We start from the raw sequence: 8,911 nt of genomic DNA on the forward strand, positions 1-8,911 counted from the left end.
GTAGTAACCCCTTCCACTTACTTTTCAAACAATACCTTAGAATTAATTTTAAAACCATTTTTGTTGAGTGGACTGGGAATTCAAGAACCACATGCATACAGAACATTATTAATTTAAATGTATAGTCACTAGCAAACATCTGTTTGAAATGTCTTTTTTCTGCTAAATCTATCTTTTAAAACTAATACTTGGTATACTAGTACTTATGTGATACTGTAACTGATTAGTATTAAATAACTTGAACAGTAATTTTGAAAGAACAGACTTGAGAGGAATAAAGTTTCGAATTTAAACTGGGAGAAACTTCCAAGCCTTTGTTTGTTTGAAGTTAGAAAGAAGGAAAGAAACGTAGTACTGGTAACAGAGGTGGAAGGGAGAGGGGGAGGGGAAAAGGAGAGGCCATTCTATTTAAGGAGGTTGTTACTTTAAGGACCAAGAGAAGACCAATGGTACTGAAAGTTGAAAAAATGGAAAAAAGAAAGCAAGAGGTGGGTAGGGGGAAGATGAATTTTTCTGACATACACATCACATTTTCAGACATCTGAACAATCAGATAGGCAACATATGTTTGTAGGTTACATGAGTCTAAATAAAAAGCAAACGGTCAGGGATGGAGAGGGAGGTTTGGTAAAACCCTGAATCACTTGGAGTAGCAGTGGTGGTGTGTCTTGAGGGAATCCCACAATATAGGGTGGAAGGGGAGTCAGTAGGCACAAATATGAAAAAAAAAAAAATATCCCAAAGAAGAACCAAGTTATGTGACTGATACCTAATAAAAGAGAGATGCTCTGGCACAGATTTATTTCTCATGGGTCTTGGGCCAGAAATCTTACAACTAGAAGCAGAAATACTTACATGTGTAATGTTATGTTTCTAACACTGCACAAGCTCTTTGTTCGTAAGTCTTCCCCACAAGATTAAGTAACCTGGGAACATATGTGGTTTCATTCTCTACACCCTTGACCCCCAGCACCGTCTCTAAGACATGGTAGGTGCTCAGGTATCTGTTGAGTTTTATTTTGCTGTTGCATACAGGAAGTGGAAAGTTACATTTGGGGACACTAGAGAAGGGGAATGAGGAGATACATATGGTGTCAAAAAATCATTTGCAGCTAAAATATTGTCCTAGGAAAACTAGTTATGCACTTAATGAATTTTGGGTCAGGTTGTTGGTCCACTGAATGCTACTCACTTCATTTGTGTTTCCTTTGAGCCAGGGAGGGTGGGAATTCTGACTCCTTGCTTTCATGCCACTGGGACTTGTGCACTTATATGCTTGTCAGCCTTGCACTGTGAGGGAACAGATAACTAATAAATATCTCTGAAACACATTTCTGAAATGTCTTAGATTAAATTAGCGACATAGTTAAATTCCAGACATCTATGTAATCTTCCCCCCAAGGTCTCCCTCCCTCCAAACAACTTTTCCAAAAAGCAAAATTCTTAATACTGTCCACCCTTTCCTGAATTCCTAACATGGGCTATGCACGCTGGTATGGTTACACTTTGAAGACAAAAATATTAAAAAGAAAAAAAAGAAGCACAAGGTTTCCTGTGACTTTAATGGGTAGACTTCCAGCTCATTTCCTTTAAAACGCTGCCCCTGAATTGCAAATTACTTCATGGTCTTTTTTTAAGTGTGCTCTCCTCCTAGACTGACAGAGCCAGCTGTAGCATTGTACTGTCTATGGAAACGATATCATCAGCACTCTGTCCTTGAATAAAACCACAATAATTACATGTGGTTCCTTTTCACATAGCAAGAACCGAATAGATGCTTGTTTACAGCAACGGTACTCAGAAAGTTACCACCTTGGCACTCTATCAGTCAGCAACTTAAAAGAAAGTTTAGCATGAATTACTTGAATCCTCTTTTACAGTAAGAGTAATTTTAATTTTAATATATTACTGTTTAAAGTGTTAGCTTGTTTTCTAATGTTCAATTTCAGCACATTAATTACAATTAATTTTGCTAAGTCAGCTGAAAACTATAATGTATTTGCTTATAGTCATTATTCACTAGATATATTTATATTCCTTATATTTCTGTTCCATTTTTATATCAAAATTATAAATACCATTTAATTATAATTAATTTGATACTATTATAAAATTTAATTATTAAATTATTAAATAAAAATAAAAGAAATGAACAGTTACAACTAAGTCATTTTTATACCTGGCATAAAAGTCAGACTTTGCATTCCCACAATCCCATTCTCTATGGAGAGCCACTGTCAACCATTTGGTATAATTCCCTTATATATCAACTTTGCTTTTTCATGGATGGGCTCTTATATGTATTAATTTTAAGGAGTAGCAAATAATTTTGCCTGAATCAAATGAATTTATTTAATCAAGTGGTAATATTAAAATAAAATATTTGCAATCATACTCACCATGAAAAATGTTGCATAAACATATTTTATTAAAGTAATATTCTCATCTGGCAAATGGTAGTGAAGCAATCCATTAAACTAGAAATAATTTTAATTTGGCTCTCATTTATCAAGTACAAAAAACAAGCAGATGACTCTATAATCTGAAAAAAATTTTATATTTTCTTCAAAAATGACTACCACTCTCTCTCTAAAATACATCCTTTTTTATGAAAGTGAAGCCAAATGTTAACACTATTTATACGTACAAAAAGACCATTAAACATTTTAAATTTATTTCTATCTTTAGTAAATTCAATAGTTTCCATTTTTTGTCAATTATTTTCCTATTTTCCAAAAGTGAACGCATTAAAAAAATTCTAAATAAGTGTAAAATTTTAATTAAATTCGATGCTAATTAAATTTAAATTATACTAGTCCCCTTTTTGGACAGAAATAAAACATTAATTTTATCTGTTTTTGTTTTACATGGGGTTTCACAGAATATCACTTAAGTAAAAGGGTTTTGAAAATGAGGAGTTTGAGGTCTAAAGTACTGAAAGTATGTACAAGGCAGATCTAAGTTTATAACCCAGGTTGTCTCCCAGCCCAGTGTTTGATTTACTATGCCATCCTGCTTACATGAAGACTTCCTGAATCCCCTGCTGGAAATAATACCTCTTTTTTCTAACTGTCACTGCATTGTGCTTGTATCTTTTGAAAAACCACCATTTAAATGGATTTTATCTATGGTCAAGAATCCTTCAAAAGCAGTAAAATATCAACAGTAAGCTAGAAGAATAGTTCATATCTTTATATCCACAACTGATGAGAATTCTATCAAAATTAATCAACATTGCAACTGAAGTTTGCAAATGGTATTGTATCAGTGAATTAATTTTTACTAATCACCTTGATCTCTTTGTAATGCCCCCAAATGCAGTTAGATGAAGACAACACAAAAAAACTGAGTTGCATCTCATTTACTTATAATCAGAAACAGTTTTGTATCTCTCCTACCCCATTAAGATGATTCTTTAAAAACAAAGAAAAATAATCCAACACTGGTTTCTAGGTATTAATGTAACATGCTCAATGCAGAATATCTGGCGTGTGCAAAAGCATACAGAATCAGAAAAACATCAACCATAATGCTGTCATCTCACAACAACCTGTAATATATACTGTTAGGATACATTTTCTTCCTTTTTTTCCTACGCTTTTTCATAGTTGACATCATACTAGACGTAAAAGTTTGTATCCTTTTTTCCCACTTATCTATCACATCAATTATTTCCCCACATTGTTAAAATCTCCTTGTAAAGAAAATTTAATGGCAGCATGTTTCATCTTATAATTTAACAAATCACTTAATATGCTGGACATTAATGGATGGACACTGGATATATATTTTGAATGAATTAACACAGGACTTTCAACACTTTTTACCTTTGAATTACATTCAATGTATGGCTTAAGTAAGGGTCCTACAAAAAAGGCAAAATCTTAAAAACAAAGAGAATGTAGGACATATATTCCAGTAGATTGAAAAGCCAATCATGTCCTCTTTATTGATCCTATCACATTAACTACAAACAGTTTACTGGGGGAAAAAAGGAATAAATATAAAGTCACTATCATCCACTCAGGGTTCCAAAAAAATATCCTACAACCATTAGTTAGGGTTATTTTCCATTTTATCCAACACAAAAATTTTTAACGAGACAAACCATAAAGAAAGCCCAATATATCCAATTAAAATGTTTAAATCTTCCGAGACCAACTTAAGATACCACACACACACACACACACAAAGGTAAAAAGATTAATGACACACGGCAAAAGATCATTATACTTTAAAAGAGCTTTCATAAAGCAGTAGCAAAATGTACAAAGGAGGTGGAAAATTTATATAATACAAATGACCAAAAATCTATGAAGATATTCAATCTCATACCTCACATATACAAGTGAATTATCACTTTTCACCCAGAGAGTAGCTAAGAATTCAAAAGAATCAAACAGTAAGTGTTTAAAATGTACAAAGGTGTTCCTGCAATTTAAAAACTTGTTCATCAAAAGCAATTTTCTTACAAGAGGTAAGATGGGAGTTTCAGTCACACTTGGGAAAGAGTACAATCTCTATTATTAAAATGAACGCAAACTTCCAAGAAAACAAAGAACCTTTAAAAGAAAAGTAAAAGGACTAGTATTAAAGGCTGACAGTTGTAGACTGACACATTTGCAGGAAAGCATCACCAAGGCAGAAGTTGTCTCTGTTAGATGATAAAGTGTTATGAGACTACTCTTCCCCTACATTAAAAAAAGACCAGCTGGGAATATCTTTTTTAGGTTTTTTCCCTTCTATTCTTCCAAAAAAAGGTCAACTATTAGCACAGGATGGATATATTATAAGTGGATTAACAAGTAAACTTTGTTCAATAATTAAAGGCTAAAGATCGCAGAAAACTTAAGCGTAGAGAGCAGCTTTGTGCTGCCCTTTGCTGAGTCGGAGAGCTAGTAAACATACAGCACAATCTGAAAACGCCTGGAGAGCAGTGACGGCCTGTGAAGAGTGATGAACAAGTTAACAAATCTTACTATGACATAAAATGTCTTAATATAAAGATGGCCATGTGTTTGAGCGAAGAATTGACCAGGATGTGGGTACTCTTCAGGGAAGACAATTGGGCAATATGTCAATAATGCCTTTTAAAAATCCTCACACATTTACACAACAATTCAATTTGTAAACTGAATAAAAAATAAATTTAATGGTGAGAAATAAGGAACAATTCAACAACAAAAGACTGGTTAAATAAATTATGATAATCCAAACAGGCAAATACAACCCATCCATTAAAAATAATGTTTTATATGTAAAAGATGTTCATAGTATATTGTGGAAAAACTACAGGGTTTTTAGAATTCTGTATTCGAAACACTGACTCAACTATTCCAAAGTGTTGATACCGGTTTTATTAGAATGATGGGACAATGAATGATTTTAATTTTCTTTTTGCTTATTATGTCTCCTTTCTGGTTTTCACTCAAAGAAATCATGTGTTTCTTATGTAATTTTTTTTACAATCATAAACACTTTTATATGCGAAAAAGATAATTATAAAAATTAAAGGAACAAACAGGGAAGTTTAATGATCAAGGACTAATATATTTAGTATATAAAGAACTTATTCCATTCACAAGAAAAACAGATTCTAATAACAAATGAACAAAAGAATAATTAAGAGAAAATTTAAGTATATAAGAAAAACAGTCTCAATAATCAAATAAGGGCAAAATAAGACAACATGCTTATCCTTTTATTAGTGTAGAAAAGGTTCCCCCCCTAATAGACAGTATTAATAAAATATGGAATAATAGGCATTCTCAAATCCCATCAAACCATTTAATCCAGTAGTTTCTCTTCTGGGATTCTAGCCAAAAGAAACACTCCTAACTATGAAAACAACTTTCAGTGGAAGATGTCCATCACAATGTTCCTTGTAAAAGAAAATAATGGAAATACTGTAGAACATTACTTGGGGATTTAAATACTAGAAGAATTCAAACACTGGATCTGTTTCAAAAAGATTTTATCCATTTTGATACAGAATGATTAGCTAGAATGTAAGGCATGCAGTGATGTGAATAACTGGTCACTCAGGCAGCCCGACTCGTGGAATCCCCGCAAAGTCAGTACCAGTCACAAGGAACATGTTCTAAAGGACTGCCGGAGGCTATTTTATGTTGTGAAAATACCATTCTTTTCATGGGACAAAGTTATTTATCACCAAAAAGAGGATATTCCAGATGTGAAAACTAAAAAAGGAAGGGCTTAAAAGATCAAGAAGATGATGACACACCTTTTCCCAAAAGAGTTATAACATTTACTATTTCAACGTCTGCAGATGCTAAACCACAAACTCTGGTACATTCCTGACATTCCTAGATGCAGATTCAGACAGATCTCAAAGAAATTAAATTTGTGTATAGTTATTTGCAATGCATGATGCTTTTAGGCCATTTTTACGGAAATAAGTCTTATTTCTACTACAAAAACTAGTCAGAAAAATATATAGTCACCTTGAATGCTTTTTGAAATAAGGCAAAATTAAATAAAAATTGAGATCAAAATTAAATTGAAATAAGAATTAAATGCGGTAGTATGCTACAATCACAGAAGAAAAACCTGTCCATGGGGGGGGGGGACACAAAAATATTAATAGCTCATTAATTCGTCAACATGTATAAATCGAACACCTATTACATACTAGGCACTGCGTTCAGTGCTGAGAGATACAAATTGGTACACACAACAATTCTGGTCACTGTGGTCCTGCAGCTTACATTCTAGGAGGGCAGAAAGACCAGGACTCAAACAAGCGTCCATGTGGGAGTGCCATTCCCCGCCATCTGTAACGTTTTTCCTCCTTTTTCTTCTGTTTACTATCAGCCATTCTCATGAATGTTCACTTTAAAAATATTCATTTTAAATGACTGGACCTTCCTCACAGGTTAAGACAAATTAATCACACAAACTGGTCGCTACTTATCAGGTTCACGTCCAATTCAAATATCCAGAAGTAAAAGACAGAAAGCTATTAACTGACAGTTCCACAAAAAGGGTCCTAGAGAAGATCAGGACAATTGTTTTTTTTATTTGCATAATGCAACTGTCATACCTTTTCAATTGCCTGGCGATCCCACTACCATGACCAACTCTGCACACGTTAAAACAATAAACCAGAATGAAAACACTGACAACGTGGACGTGTGAATAGTAATTATAATTAACCTTTTCTAAAAGAAAAGGTATATGTAATAGTACATAATAGGGTAACAATTTAACTTGTCTTTTTTTTCTTTTTACTCAAAGCATAAAGCAGAGACAATACTTTATACCAGGTTAACATGCAACTTAAAAAAAAGTTAATATACATATTAAACATGGAAGTTCACCAGTAACACCATATCTGTCATTTCCTCTCAAACATAATTTAACATTATTCCTTCATTTCATTATAAACAAGGTCCTACTACTGGTCACCTGACCCGATGCCTTACATTTCTGGAACTTGACATTTCAGTCAGTTATGGACACAGGAATGATGTTACAAGTATAGTGAAGTAACACACCTGCAAAGAAGCTGATTGCACTGCTTTACCAATGGAGAGGTCCCTATATCATCTGCCACTCCATTCCAACATGAGCACAAACATAAATATCCCCCAGCCATCCATGAAGTTGTCTTGTCAAGAAGGCCCTGAAGCATTATTCCCCTAGGTACCTAACATATCAGCACTGATTAAATACAAAAGCACCCAAGCGCTCTAATATCATCACTTTTTGGAATATTTCTTGAATGTAAAATTTTCCTAGGATACAGAGAAATAAAAGTTAATAAAATGATAAAGAGATAAGAAAAATTTTCCACCTCTTCTTGCATACAAAGCTTGAGTCAAAACCTTGTATCATATTAGAAATTCCAGTAAGACAAACCTAAAAAATTTCAAAAGGTTTCTAATTTGTTGTATTAAATGTGGCTTCAATTACATAGAGACTAGTTGGAACACATTTTCATCTAGGTTTCTCCAGCAAAATACAATAAGCAAGGAAGATTAATATCTACAAGATGAATTTGTCATATTTAAAAATCAATACCATTAGTAAAATGTATTTTAAGCACACATTAAAGTTAGCATTCACTTTTCTCGTCTCTAGCAACCAAAAGAGCCCTCATTAGACATAATTATAGCTTCCTTTTCAATGTGTTATCTTGAACATTAACCCAGAAAATATCTTTAAAAGTGCTCTGCAGGTATCACTTCCTCTTAAGGAACCATAGAGGGACATAATGTAAGAAAAGGCTACTCTAATCTAAAGGACTTTTTCAAGCAAAAATAATTAGAGGAATTCTTTATATCACCAATGTAAGAAGTTCTGGAAGAGAACAGTATATATTATAATAGTTAAAATCATATATACATTTCACTTTTCATGCAAGATTGTTTAAAATATAAACAAATTGTAATTGTGAATCACTGAAAATACAGTCAAGTCTTTGCCCCCAGAGTTTATAGTCACGAAAGAAAGAGAGAGAGAGAGAGAGAAGGAGGGAGGGAAGGAGGAAAAAGAAGAAAAGAAAGAAAATGAAAGAAAAAGAAGGAAGAAGGAAGAAGGAAGGAAGGAAGAATGAACATGAGAAACACAGTTCTATCAAACATTTCATTTTATAAGGAGGATCTAAAGAGGAAGGATTCTGGTGTGCACACACATGAAATTACTCAATGTCTAAATGACAGGACTCAAAATAACTAACCACTAAGTATGAGCAGAACTAAGAGGCTACCCTAACACAAGTAACAAACTTTTACTAACATTTTAAAACACACAATATAATTTTCTGTATGTTAAAACTATTTTAAACAGAAACAGAGTCTAGTTTTCTAGTGTTTGCATTAACTAATACCAGGGTCATGGAATATTTGCATTAGGAAAGAGAAAACATGGTTTTGCTCATGCTTCCCTT

This window comes from Hippopotamus amphibius, chromosome 8 (assembly GCF_030028045.1).
Source record: "Hippopotamus amphibius kiboko isolate mHipAmp2 chromosome 8, mHipAmp2.hap2, whole genome shotgun sequence".
Taxonomy (NCBI): Eukaryota; Metazoa; Chordata; class Mammalia; order Artiodactyla; family Hippopotamidae; genus Hippopotamus; species Hippopotamus amphibius.